Source organism: Hibiscus syriacus, unplaced genomic scaffold (genome assembly GCF_006381635.1).
Source record: "Hibiscus syriacus cultivar Baekdansim isolate YM2019G1 unplaced genomic scaffold, ASM638163v2 tig00112921_pilon, whole genome shotgun sequence".
Classification (NCBI taxonomy): domain Eukaryota; kingdom Viridiplantae; phylum Streptophyta; class Magnoliopsida; order Malvales; family Malvaceae; genus Hibiscus; species Hibiscus syriacus.
This window is the reverse complement of record NW_024063419.1, coordinates 1,485,546-1,511,601: the sequence shown is the minus strand read 5'-3', so window position 1 is coordinate 1,511,601 and position 26,056 is coordinate 1,485,546. Positions and strand designations below refer to the sequence as shown.

General features: G+C 37.2%; 1 pseudogene; it reads left to right on the top strand.

Moving 5' to 3' along the window:
* LOC120184550 lies at positions 1 to 24,865 on the top strand (annotated as a pseudogene).
* Positions 24,866 to 26,056: the final 1,191 nt, after the last annotated feature.

Below are 26,056 nucleotides of genomic sequence, written 5' to 3'. Positions count from 1 at the left end.
CAGCACCACCACCGGGGAAGAAAGCAAGAAAGAAAGAACCAAAGAAAAGAGAAAAAAAATATATATAGCAAAAACAACTTTTTCATAATATGGAAACCGAAGCTTCATGGTAAGTAACTCGACTCATTTTTTTTTTCTTTTTAATTTTCCACTACAATTTCCAATTTTGACTGGAAAATTCTTTATTCCCAAATCCAAACTGTGGGAATTAATTGCCGATCAAAGCGGCCAAAACAATTTCGAAATGAGCGAGACGCTGGCAACATTTCTTGCGTCGACGCCATTGTTGGAGGAGGCATGGAGGGTATGCAGTATAGCAAACACCAGCTTCCCGGGGGCTTACCTGGTCCAACAGATTGGAAGCGTGGCTTATATCGCTTTTTCTGGGATACAAATGAGTGCTGGGTCGGATCAGAACTGCAGAAATCTGGTGGCTTTGGATGCCGAAGACGGTGGCCTTTTTGCTCCGCTTTATCGACATAGCGAAGCGGAGGAGCCCATCAAGGTGCATCGTGGCATGTTAAAGCTTTTCTTCTCAATGATTCCGAGTCTTCAAATCCAGGTTAGTTTTCTTTTTTTCCTTTTGCTGCAATTACTGAATATAAATTTTCGTTTCTGTTTCCTTTGTTTGTGCCTGAGGATTTAATTCATTTAATTGTTCCTTTTAAATTTAAAAATCCAATACAAACCACATCGATTCTAGCGTTGATCTGTAAATCTGTAAACATGTACAGGCATACACCCAGTTACCAGAAACTTAACTGTTTTAGTTTCATGAAATATGAAGAAGAAATCAACAAACAAAACCAAATCGGTTTTTAATTAAATTAATATCTAATAAACAAAAACCCAGTTACGAGATTGATATGAGGTATGCTGTGGATTTTGGGGATTAATTAGATATTGTTGGGGAATCTGATCAACAAAATTGTGAGACTCATGGTAATTGAATTATATGGAAATCACCAAAATTATACTCTATGAAATTGGGTTGGCTTGTGGTGTTAAAATTACTTAAACCCCAAGCCTTAGTTAATTAACCAACTAGCTGAAATGAAGATAAAATGATGATTCTAAGTTACCAGGGAACATGTTATTAGGGGAGTCTAAAATATAATTTATTAATATAAGACTAAAAAACGGCATAAATTAATTGTAATTGAAAATATTATCAAGAATATAATTTTTTAAGTTGAACAGAATAATATTTTAGGTTAAACCGAAAATGTTAATTTTTTCATAATATTTTTTATTGTAACCGAAATTATTACAATATGTATAATTTTTTCTATCGTAAACCCTAAAACTATCATTGTATAGCATTTTCAATTGTAATAGCAAATATTATAAATTAATATAACTTTTTAAGTCGAACATAATAATATTTTAGATTGAAAATCACCTTAAATTAGTTGCCGCATAGTAAAACCATCCCAGGGGAACTTCATATTTGAACACTCAATAAAACAATCAATGGAGTTGAACAAAAAATATCAGTGGGAAAATAGTTGTTGCATCTTTGAGAATTGAAGACATGGAAGGTGATATAATAATAATAATAATGAGGTTACTGTTATTATTTTTAGAGAAAATAACCTCAGTGATCAAAAATGTCTTATAATATACGATTTTAACCAACTTTTTTTGGATTTGTCAAAATGACCAACTAAATCGCAATGCGATCGATAATTCGCAACGCGATCTCCAGTATCGCAAATCAGTTTCCAGATTCGCAACGCGAACTTCGACTATCGCATTGCGATTTACATATTCGCATTGCGATAGTCCAAGTTTGCGTTGCGATAGTCAAAATTCGCGTTGCGATTTTTCAAATTCGTTGCGATAGTCAAAGTTTGCGTTGCGATTTATTCCAAATTCGTTGCGATAGTCCAAGTTCGCGTTGTGATTTATTCCAAGTTCGTTGCGATAGTCGAAGTTCGCGTTACGATTTATTCCAAATTCGTTGCGATAGTCGAAGTTCGCGTTGCGATTTATTCCAAGTTCGTTGCAATAGTCGAAGTTCGCGTTGCGATTTATTTCAAATTCGTTGCGATAGTCCAAAATAGCAACGACTGGTGGTATTGTCGAAACGATTTTTTCTTAAAGGTGAAAAAAGGTGAGATTTTGAAAACCATATTAATTCTTAATTGTCTCTTTTTATTTTAAAAACAAATGTGATTTAAAAGACATCTCGTTTCGAAAAATTTTGAATTTCCTTTACGATCGAAAAATACGGTTCGAAGAGTCGCCACCAATCTTTGATTAGGGTATGATTGGGCACCCAAAAATGCTTTGTCATTTTAAATAAAAATTAATTTTAATTAAAACAACAAATTGAGGTATGCGTTACCAAAATCCGAGTTCGGGAGTCGGTTACGTGTGGGGAAGGATTAGCACCCCCACAACGCCCTAAATCGGTACCTAGTCGATTAATTAACGTCTTTGCAATGAACTTTACAAATTCGAATTTATTTTGATTTTTGATCTCATAAAACAAAGATGTAAATTTAAAAACATTCAAAAGCACTCAAGTAAATTAAATTAAAATTACCGAGTCGTTTTAGAAAGATAAAGAATGTTCGATTATTTACAAATATCGAGACCAGATCTTAAAGATATAACAACCTTTTCTCGATATATTTAAATAAACGAACATTTCTTTTTCTCTCGTTCCCAAATTTTAGGTGACGAATCAATTTTTTTGTTTCACTTTCGGGATACACTTTTATTTTAAAATCATTAAAAGCGGACCTCAAATCAGTTATGACTGCCCACTTCAACAATTTTAAAGTAAAAGTGTATTACCCTTAGTCCGATTATTTATTTATAAGTCAAGCTATGCACGTAAGTCCATCATACCTACTACTAAAAATATGGTATAACAAGAATTAATATAAAAAAAACAAGAGAAATATGTATATTTATATACATACACATGCAAGACTTTAAGCAAACTAAATAAATAACAATTATTGAATCGGGAAGCAAAATGCGGCAATTATACAAATTAAAAATAAACTGATACATAAAACTGAAACATAATGCACTCAAAGTCTAAGGTCAAAAACATAAATTCCCAAAAATGGTGAACCAAGAGATTAAATTGAATAATTACTAAGTTAATTAGGGATTAAACAAAAATAAACATGTAATTAAAATCAACCATGCTAAATAATAATAGACAGGGGATTAAGACATAAAAGCTAAAGCATTAACAGAATTAGACCAAACCAATAAAACAGAAAAACAAATCTGAAAAAAAATAGCATTAGGACAAATAAAATAGTTCAAATCAGAAAACAAACTTATACAAGTGACTAAATTATAAATAAGCATTAAATCCTGGGGGATTAAAGTATGATTTTTTAATTTTCACAAATCTAAAATATAAAGTTCAAGAAATTTGCGTATTTACGAAATCAAGACATATCAATTAAACAATAAAACGAAATAATCCTATAGGGGACTAAAACGAAAACATGCAGCCAAAGTTAAGGGGTACGAAAACAATTTACCCTAAATTTAATATATAAAACCTAACTATAAGCTAAACCTAAACCCAACTCAAACTAAACCACTCAGCCCCTCTCCATTCTCTCCACTCACAACCGACCATGGCCCTTAACTCCTAACCCCGACCACCGTAAACGGTGGTCCAATGACCTAAATCAATGATCCCGAACTCCTTACAACCCTCATCTCGCCTTGCTAACCTTCAATCTTGAGTCTAAATCTCGTTAGAAATTTTAAAAAAACAGATTCAAAAACAATCTCGACCTCTCGGCCTCATTCTCTCTTCAACGCCTCCCCTATCCGACGATACGACCCCAACTACTAAGGTAACATTACTAATTTCCCTTTATTTTTCTGTTTTGGTTCTGATTTCAAACATAGACACACACAAGAACATTATGAAAGCAATGGAAAATGGAAATTGAAAACAAATACCCTTTTGAGGCTATGTGTTGCTTTGATTCAATGAAAAATGGAGTTCCACCGTTTCATTTGACTTCCAATTAAAAAGGAAAAATCCACCCTTGTACAATGCTTTTTCTTCTCAGTAGAAAAAAAAGAACCAACAAGCTCCCCTCTCTTTTCGTTTACAGTGTTTGATCTGGTAATATGAAAATGCTGTTTACACTGTTTTCTATTTTTTGTTCTGTCATCTGTAGAAAAAAAAATGGTCTCTCCTTCCTATCCTAATGCCCTTGTTGTCTGTGTAATTTTTCTGCTCTGATTTTCCTCTGTGCTCCTGTTTTTTCTTCTTTTTTTTTTGGTTTCTCCTCCTTTTCGTAGTTAATTCCCTGTGATGGTGATAACCCCCTTCTTTAGTTTCCAGCGGTTACTCCCTTTAAACCGATCGTTTTCAATTTTTTTCAAAATTCCCCAGTCGTGCTCCTCTTTGTTAACTGCCTTCTAATCATTTTTTTTTCAACTCCCAAAAACTACTTTCAATTGCCCATGATATAGGCCCAGACAAATTAAGCATCTACAGTTGTCCCTCTTTGCTCATTGTTGTGCAACGAGAATAGAGCAAAGATCAAAAGATGGTCGAATTTGTCCGGTCATGAGAACTTCAAAAGATTAAACCACTCAATATTACTGTTACTTCAAGAGAAGTGATACTTGAAAAAATCTTCAAATAACGGGTCTGCTCCCTTTTCTTTCAAGGAGTATAAGACTCGAACAATTTTTGGCAAACGTGTCTGCTCCCTATTCGTTCAGGGAGTATAAGACTCGAATAATCTTCAACAAACGGGTCCGCTCTCTATTCCTTCAGAGAGTATAGAACTCGAACAATCTTCAACAAACTTGTCTGCTCCCTATTCCTTCAGAGAGTATAGGACTCAATCTTCAACGAACTTGTCCGCTCCCTATTCCTTCAGAGAGTATAGGACTCAATCTTCAACGAACTTGTCCGCTCCCTATTCCTTCAGAGAGTATAGGACTCAATCTTCAACAAACTTGTCCGCTCCCTATTCCTTCAGAGAGTATAGGACTCAATCTTCAATGAACTTGTCCGCTCCCTATTCCTTCAGAGAGTATAGGACTCAATCTTCAACAAACTTGTCCGTTCCCTATTCCTTCAGAGAGTATAAGACTCAATCTTCAACAAACTTGTCCGCTCCCTATTCCTTCAGAGAGTATATGACTCAATCTTCAACAAACTTGTCCGCTCCCTATTCCTTCAGAGAGTATAGGACTCAATCTTCAACAAACGAATTTGCTTCACTACTCTTTCGTGAAGGCTTATAGATGATTTGCTTCAAAGGTCAAACCTGAAAATCAAACATTATTCATCATGAATGTATATTTGAAAAATATTATACTAAAAAAATTTAGAAGTTGAGAAAATTTTTGAAAATCCATCTCCATCGTGAAAAATTGTCTGGAGCCATTGGATATTTGAATCTGCTTTGACTCAATTTTCGTATAAACATTATTCTTGTCAAAATCTCAAGACCAGTTATCTTCATCTTGATGCTTTCATATCTTCAATCTTCAACTATCCCTGGGAAACCTGTAGATATTTAAGCCATCATGCGATTATGAATGCCATGATCCTACTCATGCCTAAAATGTATGCAATTATGCAATTCAATGTGTTTTCTTCTTTGAAGGAACTCTATCTCCTTTTGATCTCGATGGAACTCGGCTTCATCTTGGGCACAGAACGTTTGATCAGTTCACCCCAGTTGACAATTTCAATTCCATATCTCTCGCCTTAACAGAACCTTGACTCTTTCTTTTCTTGAAATCCGCCAGTATCCCTGACCAATTTCTCGACAAACAATAATCTCTTAGGGTCATCTTTTAATGGCTGAAATTTTCTACGAACTTCAAGATTTCATTTTCCCGTAACCACACAAGCTCAAATGTTTAAACCATTGTCAACTTTAGAATACCTGCATTCTCCAAAACCTTTTGCACAATAATACAAAATGATCTCATGTACTTCAAGTTAAGCTATATGTTTTAACATTTCAAAATAAGATACTTACAAAAGGGAAACGAACAAGAAAATACATCTCTTTATTTATATAAATACAGAGAATTTTAGGCAACTAAATGGCAAACTTTTAACTGAAAACAGTAAAAGAACAAAAGAGTAGGCGTCTTCAAATATCAATAATGCAAATGCTTTTGAACTGGCACGCCGTTAGAATATCTCGAGTGTAGCTTCTGTCAAAAGGATCTCCAAAATTGTGATGCTTAAGAGTATGAAGCTACTTCTAAATTCCCAAATCTCTATCATTAGATGCCCTAAACCAGTATTGAATCTCATGTGCATTCAATTTCTCTTGGTTATTTCAATCGAGACTCATTAATCTTTAGTCTCATCCCTGATCACCAACTGTCATTTTTACTATCCATATCAGGAGCTATTTCCACTTCCAAAATTAATTCAGAACCTTCCACCATGCACGAATTCTGAATTTCAAATTCAACTCAAGTCGCCCTTTGCGGGTTTTCAACTTGAGACCTCCTTTGGTTCCAAGACGCCCTTTTCGGGTTTTCATCTTGAACCCTCCTTTTATTTCTCTTTTTTTTCATTTTTCTCTTTTTTCATTTTTCATTTTTTTCTTCCCTTTTCCATTTTTTCTTCTTTTTTTTCCTTTTCGTTTTTTCCATCATTTTTCTTTTTTCTCATTTTTTCTTCTTTTCTCTTTTATTTCTTCTTCAAGCAAAATATCTCTTAACAGCGTCGGAATTTACTGGATATGGTAATTCTGATCCGTCCATTTCAGTTAGGACTAGAGCTCCCCCAGAAAAGGCCTTCTTGACAACATAAGGTCCTTCCCAATTGGGCATCCATTTTCCTCTGAAATCCTTCTGAATAGGCAAAATCCTTTTAAGCACCAAATCTCCCTCATGGAATTCTCGAAGGCGAACTTTCTTACCATGTGCCCGTATCATACGTTTTTGGTACATCTGACCATGACAAATAGCTTTCAATCTCTTTTCTTCAATCAAATTCAACTGGTCATACCTAGCTTGGACCCATTCTGCCTCATCAAGCTTTACCTCTGACAAAATCCGAAGTGAGGGAATTTCCACCTCAATAGGTAAGACAGCTTCCATCCCATAAACCAAAGAAAACGGAGTTGCCCCAGTTGAAGTCCGTACTGGAGTTCGATAAGCAAACAGAGCAAAGGGCAACTTCTCATGCCAATCCTTATAGGTCTCAGTCATTTTCTCTATGAGCCTTTTGATGTTCTTATTGGCCGCCTCTACTGCCCCATTCATCTTTGGGCGATAAGTGGTGGAATTATGATGCTTTATTTTGAACTGTTTACAGACCGAGTCCATCATCTTATTATTTAAATTCAACGCATTATCGGAGATAATCCTCTCGGGCAAACCATATCTACAAATGATCTCCTTCTTCAAAAATTTGCATATTGTAGACTGGGTAACATTTGCGTAAGAAGCTGCTTCTACCCACTTGGTGAAATAATCTATGGCTACCAGAATAAAGCGATGACCATTTGAAGCTTTGGGCGAAATTTGTCCAATAACATCCATGCCCCACATTGAGAATGGCCACGGAGCTGTCATTACATGCAACGGATGAGGAGGAGTATGTATCCTATCTCCATAAATCTGACACTTGTGACATTTTCGGGCATAATTGATACAGTCTGTTTCCATAGTTGACCAATAATACCCAAATCTCATAATCTGCCTAGCCATAACATGCCCATTAGCATGGGTACCACATATTCCCTCATGCACTTCTTCAAGAATCAATTTGGCTTCTTTCGCGTCCATACATCTTAACAAGACCTGATCCAGACTTTTCTTGTATAGGGTCTCACCATCAAGCACATACCCTGATGCCATTCTTCTAATGGTTCTCTTATCATTCTCAGTAGCCTGTTCTGGATAACTCTGATACCTTATATATTGCAAGATATCATAATACCAGGGGTTTCCATCTTCTTCCTCTTCAATATTAAAACAATGGGCTGGATACTCATAAGCCTTCATTTCAATGGGCATCATATTTGAATGCTCGTTCATCTTAAACGCTGCTGCCAGTGTGGCTAAGGCATCTGCCATTTGATTCTCTTCTCTGGGAAGGTAATTGAAAGTTACTTCATCAAATTCTTCAACAAGTTCCATAACTAACTTACGGTATTCTACAAGCTTGGGATCTTTTGTCTCCCATTCTCCTCTGAGCTGGTATATTACCAAAGCTGAATTTCCATACACCTTGAGCATTTTTACTTTGCGTTCAACAGCAGCTCTAAGACCCAGAACACAAGCTTCATACTCAGCCATATTGTTAGTACAATCAAAATTAAGCCGACTGGTGAAAGGATAATGCTCTCCCTCTGGTGAGACCAAAATTGCCCTAATTCCATGTCCCATGGCATTTGAAGCACCATCGAAGTTCAACTTCCAATATTTGCTAGTGGATGCAACTGCTTCTTCTACCGAAATAGCCATTAAATATTCATCTGGGAAATCAAAGCTCAACGACTCATATTCCTCCGAAGCCCTGCTTGCAATGAATTCCGCTATAGCACTTCCTTTAATTGCCGTCTGGTTTACATACTGGATGTCAAACTCGGACAATAAGATCTGCCAACGAGCTAATCTTCCAGATAATGCAGGCACACCCATTAGATATTTCAAGGGATCAAGCTTGGATATAAGCCAAGTAGTATGATACAACATATATTGTCTAAGCCTTCGGGTAGCCCATACTAAAGCGCAACACAACTTTTCAATGGGTGAGTATCTTGTCTCACATTCAGTGAACTTCTTGCTGAGATAATAGATAGCCCTTTCTTTCTTCTCAGTTTGGTCACGTTGCCCCAGCACACATCCCATTGAATTTTCATAAACTGACAAATAAAGAATCAAGGGTTTGCCTGAGATGGGTGGCGCTAAAATTGGAGTGCTCGACAAATATCTCTTCACTGTTTCAAAAGCTCTTTGACAGTCTTCACTCCATTCTCCTGAGTTATTCTTACGAAGAAGGCGGAATATGGGATCACACTTTTCAGTCAGCTGTGAAATAAACCGAGCTATATAATTCAATCTCCCCAAAAATCCTCTGACTTCTTTTTTGTGTTCATGGGGCTGGCAAGTCTTGAATAGCTTTTACTTTATCTGGGTCTATTTCAATTCATTTTCGGCTTACTACGAAACCCAACAACTTTCCAGATGTCACCCCAAAAGTACATTTATTTGGGTTGAGTTTTAGTTGGCATCTTCTTAGTCTTTTAAAAAGCTTTCTCAAATTCCCAATATGTTCTTCCTCTGTCTTGGCTTTGACAATCATATCATCGACATAAACTTCTATCTCTTTATGCATCATGTCGTGAAATAACGTCACCATGGCCCTTTGATATGTTGCCCCTGCATTCTTCAGTCCAAACGGCATTACTTTATAACAAAACGTTCCCCACATGGTAACGAATGTCGTTTTTCCATATCCTCAGGGTTCATCTTAATTTGATTGTAGCCAGAGAAACCATCCATAAAAGAGAACAAAGAATTTCCAGCAGTATTATCCACTAGAGTGTCTATATGTGGCAAAGGAAAATTATCCTTTGGACTAGCTCGGTTGAGATCCCTGTAGTCAACACACATTCGAACTTTCCCATCCTTCTTCGGTACTGGGACAATATTAGCCACCCATTCAGGATATTTGGCCACTTTAAGAAACCCGGCATCAAATTGTTTCTTCACTTCCTCTTTAATCTTGAGCAGCATCTCGGGTCTCATTCTTCTCAGTTTTTGTTGTACCGGTTTACATTCAGGCTTTATTGGTAGTTTTTGTGAACAACCAGTTCTGTATCTAAACCCGGCATATCTTCGTATGACCAAGCAAACACATCTTTGTATTCTTGAAGCAATTCTATCAAATCATGTCGACCTCCAACTGACAGAGTGGTACCAATCTTTATTTCTCTCTTATCCTCATCCGTCCCCAAATTCAAACTTTCAGTAGACTCTTTATGAGGTAGAATCTGCCTATCTTCATTCTCCACCATTTTCAGCAATTCAGAAGGTAGTTCACATCCTTCATCATCATCACAATCCTCGATCTCCCCTTGACATATAGGCTTTTCGAAATCAATCTCCGGGTCAGAGTCATTAGCATTCATATTATTGATATCTGAGCTCCTGAAAAAAAATAATGAAAGATAAGATATATATACATATATACATATGGGAGGATCTTTTCCCATATAAATAAATAGAAATAAATAAATACATACATATATACAACAAAGAATGAATGAATGAAATGAATGGGAAAATGTTTGCCATTTGGAACTAACAGAATGCATCTTTTATTGAAAGCAAGAAAAAACAAACAGCTTAACCCTTTACATAAAATCACCTATTGCCCCAGGGTATGAACAACAGGGAGAAAGTTCCAGTGCATTACTCTGTAAAAGATTTGTAAACTACAGGCAGTTCTTCCGCGGTCCAATTGTTCAACACGAAGCCCGGCGGTGCAGGATAAATGCCCATAGCTCTCATTTCCTCGGATTCATCATCAGTTATAACATTAATACCTAAATCTCCCAAAGCATTCTCAACCATCGTCTCAGTGTTCCTTGAATTCCCTTGAAACATATGCCCCCCAGACATGAAAATGCTACTCAACGGCGGGAAGGTCATGGGTTCCCAGCTAAGGTCTTCACCAGCCAATCTGGCATTTCTGATTTCTTGGACCTTCTTAATTCCCCTCATCTTATCCCTCGAAGTTGGCTGATATCCCAAACCAAATCGATCTTTTTTAGTAATAGGGCATATGGGATTCACCGGTCCTTGCAACTGTCGGCCTAAACCCTTTCCAACTTTTGCTCCTATTCCAAGAGTCAATTTAAGCCCCATCTTGGTACAGTTTGACAATCGAGGCTTTGGTATCTTCTTGCCTTCGGCCACAAACGTAGCATTGACAAACTCCAACGATCTGAAAGAACACTCGACGGCTTGCTCATCAACTTCAATATACGGAGCAGTAGTAGAAACAGAAGCAATAATGTCCTCTTCAGCATGAATACATACCAACCTTCCATCAATCACAAATTTCAGTCTCTGGTGTAATGTGGACGGAACTGCACCGGCCTGATGAATCCAAGGCCTTCCCAACAAACAATTGTACGTAGGCATAATGTCCATTACAAGAAATTCCACTTCATAAGTTGCTGGACCAATATTCAGAGGAACATCAATCTTGCCCAACGCTTCTCTTTTAGTCCCATCGAAAGCTCAAACCACACTTTGACAGGTTCTCATAAGTGTACTAACTAATGGAAGCTTCTTCAGAGTCACTAAGGGCATCACATTCAAAGCTGAACCATTATCAACCAAGACCTGGGACAACACATGCCCTTTACATTTAACTGTAATGTGCAAAGCCTTCTGACTACCCATCATCCCAGAAGGGATTTCATCCTCAGAAAAAGATAAGAAATTATTAGCTTGTACATTGGAAACTAACCGATCTAACTTTTCAATGGGCAACTCTTTCGGAACAAAAGTCTGGTTCAAAACCTTTAACAGAGCATTCCTATGGGCCTCTGAACTCAAAAGTAATGATAAAACAGAAATACGGCAGGCAACTTGTGTAACTATTCCACAACACTGTATTCACTGTGTTTCATAAACTTCAAAAATTCTACCGCTTCACTCTCGGTTACTGGTTCATTGATAACAGGCTTATCCTATTCTATCTGCACATCCACTTTTTTCCTTTTATCAACTGCAACCTTCTTCTCAGACTCTTTAGGTGGATTAAGAGAATAACACCTACCGCTTCTAGTAAAGCGTCCCACCTCATCTACTTCCTCATTCTCTTTTGTTACATCTCCCATCTGGCAATCATATCTCCAAGGCACTTGTTTATTATCCCGATATGGGAATGGAGATGGAGGTGTAATAACCACTTTCGGGGCTACCTTCACAGCAACTCGATTTTTGGGAGTAATAATTAGAGGACAACTAGCATTGTATACCCCTTTAGACGATCCTTCTGAAACGCAAACTTCCGCTTCCTCTTCTTCAGCAATCTCTCTAAAGAACTCAATTTCTTTACTGTCCATCATGTCTTGTACCAAAGATAGGAAGTCAGGACATTGCTGAATACTGTGTCCTTCACTGTTATGATACTGACACACCTCTCCACTGTTAAACTGTTCACCCATCAAACTGGGCTTCAACAATCCTACCCGGACCATCTGGCACCACACCCAACTCATGGGTGATACCACCTCACCAACATTCCTTACAATTCTCCTTCCTTTCTCTTCAGTAATCGCATTAACTCCTGCCCCTGCATGGCTTGGCAACGGATTCTGAGCTATATTTGGCTGCTCACTGTCACCAAAGTTGATGACATTCCTCGTTCTCAAAGCTTGGACAACCTTCTTAAAAGCAGTACAATTCTCAATGGAATGCCCAGGGTTCCCTGCATGGTACTCACACTGAGCACTAGCATCATACCATTTGGGAAAAGGAGGTTGCATTGGTGTCACGTGATACGGCGAAACCACATGTCGATCATACAAAATCTAAAACAATTCCTTATAAGTCATCGGGATGGGGTCAAATTGAGGCCTCTCTCTCCTCTGGTCCCTTGCCCCTTGTCTATTATCATTTTGTGTTGACGACCCTGCTCCTTGAGGACGGGAAACAATGATGTTATTAGAATCGTACTGCCTCACATTACTGACTTCGTTTTCCTTTTTCCTCGTTAGTGGTCTCTTACTAGACTCTCCTCCCTCGAGCTTCCCACTCTTAACAGCCATTTCAATCATTTCTCCCGCCGTAACTACATCAGCAAAACTTCGATAAGGATTACCGATAAGATGCGAGAAAAAAGGAGCCTTTAAGGTGTTGACAAAAAGCATATTTGTTTCCTCCTCTTCCAATGGCGGGTGGACTTACACTGCTACATCTCTCCATCTTTGAGCATATTGTCTAAAACTCTCGTTAGACTTCTTTTCCATTCCTTGCAACATCATCCTGTTGGGCCTAACATCTTTCACATGTTTGTATTGCTCAAGAAAGGACTTAGCCAAGTCTTTCCACGATTTAATATTAGCTCTACTCAGCTGGTTATACCATCGGATTGCCGAGCCAGTTAAGCTTTCCTGAAAGCAGTGTATCAACAATTGATCGTCCCCTATGTATCCGGTCATCTTCCTACAAAACATTGTGATATGTGCAGAGGGGCACCTGGTACCATCAAACTTTTCAAAGTCAGGAACTTTAAACTTTGGAGGCAAGACCAGATCAGGAACTAGACTTAACTCCTTTGCGTCAAATCCATAGACACTGGTATCTTCCTTCATGGCTCTGACCTCTCTTTCTAACTACTTCCATTTCTCTTCCAACAGATTGTTTTGGTCCTTCTTGGCTTCTTCATCAAGGTCCAGAACTTGATGATATTGATTTTCTTCCTGATACGAACTAGATCCAGGCTGTACGTTAACAGAAGCACCGACTGGATTAATGTGCACCTTCCCGACATGAACATGGGTCACTTGAACATTCTGAGATTGTTCTGGGGTTAACCCTGGATGATGAAGTGGGTCTTCAGTTACACCTTCTGGCATAGGGCTTTTCCCATGTTCTGGATTTCTTCCATCCAACATACTCGCAAACTTGGCAAACATCTCCTTTTGGGCATTCATCATATCTTCTTGCATTTTCTTGATATTATCTTGTAACTCCGACTGAGCCTTCTCAATTTGGGCAAGTTTGTCTTCCATAACTTTCTTCCTGGTTCTGTAGGTATGCTTGGGATTTTCCAGTATTACTCTGTCACAGAGTCATTTTGTTATCGCTGATATTTATTAATGAATATAAAATATATGATTATGAATTAATAAAATGCGATGCAAAAATTAAATGCATTAAAAATGCATATGCAAAATGCAGGGTGTTGATCTTGGAACGACTCCTTAGAACAACTCTTTATATTAGAACGACGTTCAATTACAAAGTTGAAATATATCACAAATAAATCTGCACCATCTCTCCTATTTCTTGTACATGTGCTAGCAACTCCACGATCTTCTAGTTTTCTTCAGCCTCGGGATCCAGTTCTTCAGTCACATCAGCAGCTTCCTCAGATAGAACGACCAAATATTGAGCTATCCCCCGCGCGTGGTCTAGGTAACAAGCAATAAAGTCCTCTATTTGTTTAACTCTTGCCTGAGCTCGCTCCCATCGAAAACGCCACTGTATATCCCCCTCATAAGGAACTATCGATAACTCACTTGCTTGCTTATGAAAATCTTGAACCATGGCTTCAAGCTCACTCACTTGTTTTTTCAAACTTTCAACCTCTCCCTGGCTCGAACTACCTTCTTTGTTTCGGTATCGTCGTAATGCAGTCTCTAAACTTGAAATTTTCTCCTTCAACTTCTCATTCTGGGCTTGACTCTTTTGTAACCGCTGCTCTAAAGAATCCTTTTCTTTCGATAAAATTTTCACTTGGTGCCTGCTTTGCTTGAGCTCTTCTTGACTCTCTCCGGCTACCCTTTTGAGGCTCGCCACCTCTTGCCTCAATTCAACAGACTTACTCGAGCTAGAACCTGTCTGAGCTTTTACCATTCGCTGATAAGTTGACCGAAGATCGTCAAAGTCTAGCCGAAGTTGCTTCTCCATTTTTTCAATTCGATCTGCTCTACTCTTCTGAATGTCAATCTCCAATCCCTTTTGATACACTTCATCTTCCAATTTCTGTAAAGTCATTCTCCATTGTCTCCGTTCTGCTTCGAAATCGCGCTTGGCTAACTCTAATGGAGATGGCACCACTCTCAACTGTTCTTCCACCAGCTGAATATTTTCAGGATTCACTATCGGGATGTTATCGTTTACTCGACCGCTTCTCCACTGCTCGTACTCTTGAGATAACTCGAGATCATAGGTGAACAAATTCACGCGACGAGTTTGCTTCCAGGCCTCAGCAACCCCTTTAACTTTACCCTTATACTGATCTCATTTGAATGCAAAATCCGACCCTACCAAGTCCCACGTGGCTTGAATGAACTGCCTCGATCCATACTGTCTGGAAACTAGTAGCGGAGCATACCCAACAGAACCCCATATACCTGGCAAAGGAACCCAATCTCGCTCTCCACATATGTAAAGTATATCCGAAGAGGTATTCCACGAAGCTCGCCACAAAATATCTCCATCCCTGATATCCTTGAAGATGACCATCCATTTTTCTTCGGTAAAACCCCCAGGCCACTCTTTAGAAAGAAAATCCTTCAAAGGTGAGAAACCGTCTAGAAATACTCGTCCTGGTGCTCTTTCAACATGTTTGAAATGACTCAGAATCCACACTAGCAGCAAAGGCGCACATCCTATAAAGCGTCCTTCTCTCTCGCGCCTACAAGAACTCAAAGACCGGAACGTCTCAGCTAGAATAGCTGGAACAGGATCCACGCGCTTGTCTAATCTTTCAAACAGGTCAACAACTGATACGTCTACATATCCTAACACTTTTGGAAAAATAACAAGCCCATAAATCCCTAAAGCAAACAAGTCAAGCTTCTTTCTCTTATCAGGATGATGAGCAATTACTTCTTTCAGAGCAGCCCAAGAGATGCACTCACTGTCTCCCTTCTTCTTAATGTTTCTGATTACCCAATCTTCACTCATTCCGGTCATCAATAGTAATTTCTTCTTAAATGAATGAGTGACTGGCAGCTTGGTATATATTCTATCTATCTGGGACCTCGGACAATGGACCAATGCTTGATACTCCTCTATTGTTGGTGTCAGGTCTACTCTACCAAATGTGAAACAGCTATAAGCCGGATTCCAGAACTGCGCCAATGCTCTAAACAGATTTCTGTCAATAGGAACATCCAGAAGATAAGTAATATCGCCGTACAACTGATAAAACATCTCCTTATCGGCTGCTTCCCATCTTCCCCATATCTCCTTTAGCTCACTTAGATCATTCTGACGCACGTTGATGTGAGTATAACCAAATAACTCCGATACGTATCCAGGCATCACGCTGTCTCCATTGGTCAATTGGGACTGTTCCGACCACCTCAGAACATCTGCATTGTCCTCAACCTCTTTTTGAACCGTTCGTTCCATATTACTGGTCTTCTATATGGACATCGACCCCAAATCAACACCATGTAATGGACAATGCAATGCAAAACATAAAAGAAACAAGGCAAAAACAACAAAAGATCGGTTAGTAAACATGAAGCAATTAATTCAAGATAATAATTTGTTCAAAAATCCTACCCACATATGCTGACTACCCAATCATGCTTTATCAGATCCTACCCAACATGATATATACCCCATGCCTCGTTATTCACAAAAAGAAAACCTAACCGCATGATATCTAATTCGCATACTTGTTCAAAAAATAAACCTAACCGCATGATATCTAATTCGCATGCATTTATTCGAAAAAACGAAAATAAATGACTCAAAAAAGCTTTTCCTTGTGTACCCTCCTCACGGGATTCTTAAGGCTCGGGTTTGGCTCAACCTAAGTTCGGGCTCTATATTCACTATATGCTGGGTTCGGTTCTAAAGTAATAGGTTCTCGAATTGTCCTTGTCGGTGCCCCCTTAGGCTGCCAAACCCTCAATCCTGGCCCATAATAGGCTTTAGGGGATCGAGTTCAATTTCGAGGGAACACACCTCCTTATGTCCATGCGGAGGTGATTACCATCACGAGGACCATAAGGCGTGAGCTCTAGGAGCGATCCACTATCCCATGCGGAGGTGAAAACCACACGAGGGCATAGTCTCTTACTCCTACTTAAATAGGACAGAGCGGGGTTTTAGCTCATGTTATGATAATGCAACTGTGCAGTGTGTGAGGAAAAGCGAAAAACACAATAAAAACACTCAAAATTTCCTAAATCTGAAACCATTAGCAAACATATTAGTACAACTATTTAATTGTCAATCGAATTAAATTAAAGAAATCAAAATACAAACAAACAAAAATTATTAAAAACCAAACAATGGATCAAAAATCAAATTAAAACGAATTTGTAATTTTCAATTGCAAAGACAATTAATTAATCGACTATCGGCTTGATTCTCTAAAAAAGGTCCCCAGCAGAGTCGCCAAGCTGTCGAAACGATTTTTTCTTAAAGGTGAAAAAAGGTGAGATTTTGAAAACCACATTAATTCTTAATTGTCTCTTTTTATTTTAAAAACAAATGTGATTTAAAAGACATCTCGTTTCGAAAAATTTTGAATTTCCTTTACGATCGAAAAATACGGTTCGAAGAGTCGCTACCAATCTTTGATTAGGGTATGATTGGGCACCCAAAAATGCTTTGTCATTTTAAATAAAAATTAATTTTAATTAAAACAACAAATTGAGGTATGCGTTACCAAAATCCGAGTTCGGGAGTCGGTTACGTGTGGGGAAGGATTAACACCCCCACAACGCCCTAAATCGGTACCTAGTCGATTAATTAACGTCTTTGCAATGAACTTTACAAATTCGAATTTATTTTGATTTTTGATCTCATAAAACAAAGATGTAAATTTAAAAACATTCAAAAGCACTCAAATAAATTAAATTAAAATTACCGAGTCGTTTTAGAAAGATAAAGAATGTTCGATTATTTACAAATATCGAGACCATATCTTAAAGATATAACAACCTTTTCTCGATATATTTAAATAAACGAACATTTCTTTTTCTCTCGTTCCCAAATTTTAGGTGACGAATCAATTTTTTGTTTCACTTTCGGGATACACTTTTATTTTAAAATCATTAAAAGCGGACCTCAAATCAGTTATGACTGCCCACTTCAACAATTTTAAATTAAAAGTGTATTACCCTTAGTCCGATTATTTATTTATAAGTCAAGCTATGCACGTAAGTCCATCATACCTACTACTAAAAATATGGTATAACACGAATTAATATAAAAAAAAACAAGAGAAATATGTATATTTATATACATACACATGCAAGACTTTAAGCAAACTAAATAAATAACAATTATTGAATCGGGAAGCAAAATGCGGCAATTATACAAATTAAAAATAAACTGATGCATAAAACTGAAACATAATGCACTCAAAGTCTAAGGTCAAAAACATAAATTCCCAAAAATGGTGAACCAAGAGATTAAATTGAATAATTACTAAGTTAATTAGGGATTAAACAAAAATAAACATGTAATTAAAATCAACCATGCTAATAATAATAGACAGGGGATTAAGACATAAAAGCTAAAGCATTAACAGAATTAGACCAAACCAATAAACAGAAAAACAAATCTGAAAAAAATAGCATTAGGACAATAAAATAGTTCAAATCAGAAAACAAACTTATACAAGTGACTAAATTATAAATAAGCATTAAATCCTGGGGGATTAAAGTATGATTTTTAATTTTCACAAATCTAAAATATAAAGTTCAAGAATTTGCGTATTTACGAAATCAAGACATAACAATTAAACAATAAAACGAAATAATCCTATAGGGGACTAAAACGAAAACATGCAGCCAAAGTTAAGGGGTACGAAAACAATTTACCCTAAATTTAATATATAAAACCTAACTATAAGCTAAACCTAAACCCAACTCAAACTAAACCACTCAGCCCCTCTCTCTCCACTCACAACCGACCATGGCCCTTAACTCATAACCCCGACCACCGTAAACGGTGGTCCAATAACCTAAATCAATGATCCCGAACTCCTTACAACCCTCATCTCGCCTTGCTAACCTTCAATCTTGAGTCTAAATCTCGTTAGAAATTTTAAAAAAACAGATTCAAAAACAATCTCGACCTCTCGGCCTCATTCTCTCTTCAACGCCTCCCCTCTCCGACGATACGACCCCAACTACTAAGGTAACATTACTACTTTCCCTTTATTTTTCTGTTTTGGTTCTGATTTCAAACATAGACACACACAAGAACATTATGAAAGCAATGGAAAATGGAAATTGAAAACAAATACCCTTTTGAGGCTATGTGTTGCTTTGATTCAATGAAAAATGGAGTTCCACCGTTTCATTTGACTTCCAATTAAAAAGGAAAAATCCACCCTTATACAATGCTTTTTCTTCTCTGTAGAAAAAAAAGAACCAACAAGCTCCCCTCTCTTTTCGTTTACAGTGTTTGATCTGGTAATATATGAAAATGTTGTTTACACTGTTTTCTATTTTTTGTTCTGTCATCTGTAGAAAAAAAAATGGTCTCTCCTTCCTATCCTAATGCCCTTGTTGTCTGTGTAATTTTTCTGCTCTGTTTTTCCTCTGTGCTCCTGTTTTTTCTTCTTTTTTTTGTTCCTCCTCCTTTTCGTAGTTAACTCCCTGTGATGGTGATAACCCCCTTCTTTAGTTTCCAGCGGTTACTCCCTTTAAACTGATCGTTTTCAGTTTTTTTCAAAATTCCCCAGCCGTGCTCCTCTTTGTTAACTGCCTTCTAATCATTTTTGTTTTCAACTCCCAAAAACTACTTTCAATTGCCCATGATATAGGCCCAGACAAATTAAGCATCTACAGGTATTGCATTTGTTTCTTAAGAATTTTCTCTAAAAATATAGTATTCGCGCGGACGTGTCGAAGACACGTATTACCACGACCACGACCCGAGACGAGACGAGACGGCGGCGGCGCGCGAGAGTCCCCCTTGTTCTCTATCACTCAACAAGGAAGTGGGAAAGCCAAGCCTTAAATACAATTCCCAATAGTGTTTCCAATACTATGTGAGATTGAGCATTACCAACACTTGTTCCCAATACTATGTGGGATTGAGCCTTAAATAGTGATATTATTTTTGAATGTTTTGCTTAAAATTGTAATAATCGCGATTGATTGTAGATTGACCTTTAATTATGACATATTTAATCATATAATATTAATGCAATTGATTGCTGATTTAGTTGTTTTAAGGTGCATGATTGTTAATTGTTTCCCGAATAATCACATTGTATTGGAAACAAGTGTTGGTAATGCTCAATCCCACATAGTATTGGAAACACTATTGGGAATGGTATTTAAGGCTTGGCTTTCTCACTTCCTTGTTGAGTGATAGAGAACAAGGGGGACTCTCGCGCGTCGCCGCCGTCCGTCTCGTCTCGTGGTCGTGGTAATACGTGTCTTCGACACTTCCGCACGAATACTATCTTTTTAGAGAAAATTCTTAAGAAACAAATGCAATATCATCAGTCGTTGCGATTTTGGACTATCGCAACGAATTTAAAATAAATCACAACGCGAACTTGGACTATCGCAACGAATTTAAATAAATCGCAACGCGAACTTCGACTATCGCAACGAATTTGGAATAAATCGCAACGCAAACTTCGACTATTGCAACGAATTTGGAAAATCGCAATGCGAACTTCGACTATCGCAACGAATTTGGAATAAATCGCAACGTGAACTTCGACTATCGCAACGAATTTGGAAAATCGCAACGCGAACTTGGACTATCGCAACGCGAACTTGGACTATCGCAATTCGAATATGTAAATCGCATTGCGATAGTCCAAGTTCGCGTTGCGATAGTCGAAGTTCGCGTTGCGAATCTGGAAACTGATTTGCGATACCGGAGATCGCGTTGCGAATTATCGATCGCATTGCGATTTAGTTGGTCATTTTGGTAAATCCAAAAAAAGTTGGTTAAAATCGTATATTATAAGGCATTTTTGGTCACTGAGGTTATTTTCTCTTATTTTTATTCTCCCGTGTTTGTTTTAGACTAATTGGTGTGAAAGCTCCATTACCTAAATGTAACAATGTGTAAGCCCCCAAAGAAAGTAAAATAACACATTCATTTTTATATTCAAATCCTATGGTCGCGTTTGTTTCGCTGGAATATTTTTGAGGGAATTGGAATTTGTGAAGGAATTTGAATCTGAAAGAATTGAAATCTGAAACCTGTTTGGTTGGAAGGAAATTGAATTGGAATCCAATTACATATTTTGTTTGGTTCGCAGACATATCAGATGAATTTGATTTCAGTAATGTAAAATAACAGAATTGCCCTTCTTGTTTTTTTTGCTTAATTTTAGTTTGTTTTATAACTTACATGTAGCAATATATTATAACAATTTAAAAAATATTAAATTTTCATTTTATTGATTGATTATTCATTTCAATAAATTATTAAAAATCATACTAATAAACATCATAAGTTAAAATCATCCTAATTAGGGTAGGGTTGGGTCGGGTTTTTGGTCCACCCGACTTGACCCGAAAACAAGGGAACCTCCACCCGAGACCCGACCCGACCAAAATAAAGTTTCACACGACCCGACCCGACCCGAAATAATAAAAAAATGATTTTTATTCAATAAAAACAATGACTTAATTGAAAAAAATTATATATAGAGGGGTATTATTATAATTATTCCTAAATATATAAGGTAAAATTATTTATATTTTTCGGGTCGGGTCGGGTATTTTTCACCCTAAACCCGACCCCGACCCCGACCCAAATATCACACTTAAAAAAACCTGACCCGACCCAACCTGAACCCGACCCGAATATCACACTTAAAAAACCTGACCCGACCCGAACCCAAATTTTTTTAAAAAAAATCCGACCCGAATAGCAAAAGATTGATGAGGGTATTATGGTCAAATTTCACATTCTCTCCTCCAAATGATTTCATTTCATCATGTTATAGATAAAATTTACTTTCTCTCCCTTGATGGAATTGGATTCCAATTCCTTCTTTGAAAACTTGAACCAAACATGGGAAAGTGGTGAAATTGAATTTTTAATTCCCCCTAATTACAAGGGATTCCAGCGAACCAAACACCACTTAAATTGTGAAAGAGAATGAGATTTGATATCAAATTCTAATTCATTCTTTGAAAACTTGAACTAAACATGAGAAAGTGATAGAATTGAATTTTAATTCTCCCTAATTCTAAGGGATTTCAAGGAACCAAACACCACCTAAATTGTGAAAGAGAATGAGATTTGATATCAAATTCCAAAAGGCAGATTGGTCAGTTAACCTATTATTTCACTATGAGAGAGAAACTCTAATAGAAAAACAAATCTTATTTCACTATGTGAAACTACGACATAAACAATGAAATGATAGACATACATCATCTTTAGCCCCCCCCCCCCCCAACGCGTCAATAATGGGGTCTTCCTTGAAAATCTCCATAGTTTTATTTTTTGGGGGTGCTTAAAGATCGATACTTTAAGTCTAGATTCATACAATGTCGTGGAATAAGTCATCAGTATAATTGACAGTCAGTGGTCCCGAGTGATGTCGGCAATTTCTTAGGAACAGGTTCAATTCCCAATGATGTCGGGGTTCATTTGTTTTGTTTTGGGGTCTTGTCAAGGTTGGGTACTTGGGGTCAACTCTAATCTTAAACCAACTCTAATCAAACAAATAAGATCTATGAAAAAAGGGGAGAAAAAAATGAGCAAATTATGAAATCGCATAAAACAAGGATGGGTTTGATAAAAAAATGTCTATATTTGTGGATGATAATGGAAAGTATTAAATTTGAGGGACGGATAAAGAATGAAGAAGTGAGGCATTTTGGCTGTGACGATGACGGAGAGAGTAGGAGGGGCTGTAATAAGGAGCAAAGAGATGATTTTGAGGGAGAAAGAATGGCGGAAACGAAGAAAGTAGTTAAAGAAAAATTAGAGTTTATGTTTAAACTTAGGCTTAATATAAAAAAATGTGTTTATTTAAGTACACGAACTAAGTTAACTTAGTGGTTAAAGGAGAATGATTGTTATTTCTAGAGGCATGAAGTTCGAGCATCAGAAATTGTCAGAGTAATTGAGTGTTCATTGTCAAATGATTGAGTCTAGAACAGATACTACCACTTATAAACATATCATATTAATAAAAAAAAATACGGTTGGCAAAAGTTGAATCGAATTCAAGTTTGCGAATACTAGTGTGTTTCGTACGCTGTAGTTGGCCGTGAGTGGGACTGGGACATAACGTCATACAAAAGAATTACCTTTTCAAATCTTTCAGGATGCTTTCATACCACTTTATAAATATTTGGTTCCCATTGAGTCTAGTCCTGTCACCTGTCTTTGTTCTTTTATGAAGTTTAAAAAAAAATTGTAAATTTAGTCCTTAACGTTGTTTTATTTAAAATTTTCATCTAATCATTTACAATGTTCTATTTGTGTATTATTGAAAGTTGTCCCAAATAAGAAAAGTAATTAATTAGATATGGTGTTGCAGATAGCAGTGTTAATGGGAAAAGTGAAGTCAGTTGTGATAACAGGTCAGTGCATAGGAGGAACAACAGCCTCTCTTTCAGCTCTATGGCTCCTCTGTCATCTGCTCTCCATGTCCATGTCTCCTCCAATGTCAGTCCTATGCATCACCTTCGGCGCTCCATTGCTCGGCAACGAAGCCTTCCACCGATCGATTCTCCGCCAACGATGGGGTGGAAACTTTTGCCATGTTGTTTCCAAGCATGATCTAATGCCAAGACTGCTTTTCGCAGAGGTTGTAAACCATATTCCTCGTATACATTCCCTGCTGCAGTTCTGGCACTGCTGCATGGCTTCTCCACACCTTTCTGTTGAAGGCCTTTCGTCTCAGCTACCCAGTGATGTAAACGATACACTTTTCACTGTGTTTTAAAGGATTTGGAATTGGTAGCCCAAGCTGAAGACCCGTCGGAGAGCTTGTTTTGGCCATTCGGGAGCTATGTTTTCTGCTGCCACGAGGGTGCCATTTGTGTAGAGAATGTTGCATCAGTTATTAAGATGATGTATTTGATGCTGGCGACTGGCTCACTGAGCCATAGCATCGAGGATCATCTCAGTACGGAGATTATGTTTCTAAAGTTTCTAAACAGCTTTTAAAGGCTAGAAACTTCCATGAAGAAGGGATGATACCTGATTCTAGCTATGAAGCCTGTGTAGCTTTGGCGTTGCAGTCCTCGGACCTAACTGCCAAGGAACCAGTTGCAGTAAAGGCCAAGGAATGCCTACAAATGGCTCATCACAGTGATAAGCCAAACCTGACTGCTGCCTATCTAGCAATAAAATTGTCGAAGATAGTACCGTTTCGAGCTGAAATCGAGTGGTACAAAGCCTGTTGCGATGAGGCTGATGATCAAATGGGCTATTATGATTCCTTCAAGCTTAGAGGGGCCTCAAGAAGAGAGGCTAGAGTCAACATGAACCGCCATAGGCTTGCTCAGTTTGGGATAGTGTAATCCACATGCTGGATAACAACAAGCTCCCTCATGATTTCGACAGGAGGGCAAAGTGGGTAAACGCTTCTCAATCCTATAAGCTTCTTGTTGAACCATTGGACATCGCGGACTATTACCGAAACGGTAAGCACATCGAACAAGGGCACTACATGGAGCATGGACGGCAAAGGAGGTACGAGATTTTCGACAAGTGGTGGAGGAGAGAAGCGATCCAGAGGAAGAAAAAAGAGGAGCAAATTCGCCAGCTTAACACAAGATTCATGCTTTTGGGCTAAGGTAGAAGAAGCTAGAGAGTGGCTGGACAATGTGAGAGGTGAGAGGGATGTAATGAAGCGGCAGCAGTTGTGGCAAAAGATGGACATGTTTGAAGCGTATGCAAGGAATTTGATAGAGAATAAGGAGGTTTCCGAGGATGTATTGGCGAAAAATTCGAGCTTTAGTCGATGGATGGAAGAATGGAAAGAAATGAAATCACAGGTGCAGCAATCCCTCAATTGTTCCCAGGTTTTGTGGATGGGGAGGTAGTTCCTTAGTTGCTTTCTTATTCTCTTATTCATGTAGAACAAAAAGGTTTAATTTGTAAAATATGTGTACGTAGAATGAGTGTTTGATGTTGTAGCTTTGCCTTTGCTTCTGGTTCATGATTTTAGTTGCATGAACCTGCAAGAAATGATTTCGGTATAATTCAATCTCATATGTTGAATTATCAACTCAAACCCAACATAATTTAAAACCAACTTCAACCGTAAAGCTATAATAATAATTATTTTAGAATTTTTTTAGGAATTAACTAAATTTTCCGTTTATTTAAAAAAATTAAAAATTAACTAAATTTTAAGGTTCTTTTTAAAAGTTTGGGTGATTATAAGGTAGTATATATTCATAATCTTTCTTAATCATTGATAGCATACACATTCTGCAAACGTAGTTATTCAAATTCGGGTCTTCAATAAGGAAGAATACCCCTTCTATAGTTCTATTATTGAGGCTAATCAATAGATTCTTTTATTGAAAATTATATGCTCCTTAATGTATATTTTTAATATTTTGACTAAAATAATAATTCACTTAAAAGATCATTAATATTTCGAAGCTATCTCTTTAATAACAATATAGTTCACTGACTAATATCAGGGTTGAGAGATAAAATTATAAGACTAATATTGTATATAAGAACCTTAAAACATGACATTTAAATTGTTGAGGGTTTTAATTGACTACTCGCGACAGACGACACTTCACAGAAATCTCTCAACAAAATTTTTTATCGAAGTTATCGATAAATTAATAGTTTATGTGTTAGTTAATAGTTTATGTGTTAGTTACTTAACCCAAAAAAAAATAACAACAATATACTTGGTCTAAGTTTGAATCACAATATAAGATGTAAAAGTATTTTATTAATCTTATAGGATGATATCTATTTAATGACCAATCAGAACAAAATCAGCTCTAAGACATTAATCCAGATACGATACAATAAATTTTATTTTATTTCTTATAATTAATTAGTCAATAACAATGTTGTTTTCACTAGTAAATTTACCAGATCATAATGAATATATCATAACTATTCCTAGGTTTAATTTGTAAAATATCTATTCAGAAAAAGAATTGTAAAATACATTCATGCATGTAGAATGATAGTTTGATGTTCATGATTTTGGACCCATGAACGTGCAAGAATTTCAACCCAATTCATTCTAAGATGTTGATTATCATGATAATATGATGAATCAAAACATAGGGTGTAACAACCTGGAAAATGGAAAAAAATATATAATTGTAATTTGAGGTTTTAATTAAGTTAATTGGTGAAATTTGAGGATTTAATTGGAAGTTTTAAAACTTGTAGCCTATTTTAAAAAGTGGAGGAAATT